The sequence below is a fragment of the Parus major genome, unplaced genomic scaffold (genome assembly GCF_001522545.3).
Source record: "Parus major isolate Abel unplaced genomic scaffold, Parus_major1.1 Scaffold434, whole genome shotgun sequence".
NCBI classification, from domain to species: domain Eukaryota; kingdom Metazoa; phylum Chordata; class Aves; order Passeriformes; family Paridae; genus Parus; species Parus major.
In genome coordinates, this window is record NW_015379339.1 from 47,864 (window position 1) to 50,378 (window position 2,515).

Consider the following 2,515-nt stretch of genomic DNA (forward strand, 5'->3'; position numbering starts at 1 on the left):
ATTGGTGATTTTGGTCCTGGAAAAGTGGGATCGGTGATTTTGGTTCTCCCTGCAGGAATCCAGGGATTCTCCCTGCAGGAATCCAGGGATTCTCTCGGGGGGAATCTCCTGGCTGGAGGAATCCAGGGATTCTCTCTGGGGGAATCCCGGGATTCTCCCTGGCTCTGCTCCCACTCCAGCCCCTCACTCCCGGCCATTCCCAGCACTGGGAGCAGGAGGGGAGAGCAGCTCCCAGTGCTCCCAGTTCCAGCAGCATTTTGGGGTCCCCAGGGGGGGAAGGAGCAGGTGGGGATCCAGGTTTTCTGCCCAGCAATTCCGAGGATTTAAAGGAATTCCCGTGGTTTGGGGAATTCCCAAAGCTCCCCTCAAATCCATTTTTTTCCCTCATTTTTTCCTGGATGAATTCTTGAATCTTTTCCCTCCCCGAGCACCCAGACCCCGACACTCACACCAGCAGCACTTCTGGGACACCAGTTACACTGACTGGGACAAACTGGGACACCAGTTACATACTGGGACACCAGTTAGACACCGCAGACTTCTTCAAACCCCGGCATGTGACAGATCCCTGTAAATATCCCAACAAAAACTTGAAGTTTCCCATTTCTGGCAGCTCCCAAAACCCTCCCAGGAGCTCCCAAAACCTCCCAGGACCTCCCAGGAGCTCCCAGGACCTCCCAGGAGCCGCTCCAGGGTTGTTTTTGGGAGGTTCCCCGCGAGGTTTTTGGGTTTTTTTTCCCCAACTCGGCACCACTCGAAGCGTTTTTGTATTTCCAAGCGAATAAAAAGCTCCTTTCCACGGCTCTCGGCTCGCCGCGTGTTCCTGGGGATCCCAAATTTCCCTCCAAGCCTTACAAAACCCTAAAATTCCGAATAAAACCTCTGAAATCATCACAAGAAACTTTTCCTGCTGTGAGGGAAGGGGGATCAGCCACTCCAGGAGGAGGAGAAGCCAAAGATTCACCTGGAAAATCCTGCAGGGAAGATTTTCCCTGATAATCAAAGAAATTCCTTCATCCTCTGCCGAGGATTTGATCAGGAAGATGGAAAGGATTTTTCCAGGTGGGAAAGGATGAGATTTTTCCCACTTTTCAGCCCAAATGGAGGAGTTTTGTCTCTCTGGGTGGGAGGCAGACCCTGATTTGCTGAAACAATTCACAAAACAACCTTGGCTCCTCCCCAGAAGTGAAAGAATTGCTCAGTAAAAATTAAAAATGGAAAATTAAAAATTAAAAACTGAAAATAAAAATTAAAAATTGAAAATTAAAAATTAAAAATTGCTCAGTAAAAATTAAAAATTAAAAATTAAGAATTGAAAATTAAAAATTAAAAATTGAAAATTAAAAATTAGAAAGTAAAAATTGAAAATTAAAAATTGAAAATCGAAAATTAAAAATTGAAAATTAAAATTTGAAAACTAAAAACTAAAATTTAAAAATTAAAGATTGAGAATTAAAAATTGAAAATTAAAAATTAGAAATTAAAAATTAGCAATTAAAAATTACAGGGCACAAAAAGGATTTTTTATTTTTCTCTTCTCACACTTTATTTAACCTGCACTACTCACCGAGCACTCACACTTTACAACACGGTGCAGGAAACCTCCCCCTGACCCCCAAGGTGGTTCTTTGGTTAGAAAATAAAAGGATTTTTAAAAATTCACCATCCAAAGAGTGAAATAAAGCCCAGCCTAGCTGCACTCTAAAAAATGTTACACAAATATGGCTTCAATTTTCAGGGTTTTTTTTTCAAGTAATTCCTTCTACAGGAGAGCTTAAATTAAAAATCCAGCAGGAAATTGGGAATGTTGGGGTTTGGAGAATAAAACCATGGAGGCTGGAATTGCTGGGATGCCAAGAGGATCCTGCAGGAGCAGGGCTGGCTCAGGAGAAATGGGGATAATCCCAGCTCAAAGCAGGAGAAATGGGGATAATCCCAGCTCAAACACAAAACAGAAATGTGGATAATCCCAGCTCTAACAAAGCAGAAATGTGGATAATCCCAGCTCTAACAAAGCAGAAATGTGGATAATCCCAGCTCTAACAAAGCAGGAGTGTGGATAATCCCAGCTCTCACCAAATTCCAATAAATACCTGTGAGCTCCGAGAGGGAGCAGCCCCACATACGAGACAATAAATAAGAAATATTGCATTTTCTATCGGCCTGTTCGGGAGTCAGTCTGGAATGTCGTGGGCAGAGAGGCCCTGGCCAGGCCTGGATCCTGAGGGGGGGCCCAGATCCAAGGGGAGCCCAGCTAGGCCCGGCTTTTGGGGGGCCCAGCCAGGCCTGGATCCAAGGGGAGGCCCCAAATCCAAGGGGGGCCTGGCTAAGCCTGGATCCTGGGGGGCCCAGCCAGGCCCAGATCCTGAGGGACCCAAATCCAAGGGAGGCCTGGCTAGGCCCAGATCCAAGGGGGGCCCAGCTAGGCCTGGCTCTCGGGGGCCCAAATCCAAGGGAGGCCTTGCTAGGCCCGGCTTTTGGGGGGCCCAGACAGTCCTGGATCCAAGGGGGGGCC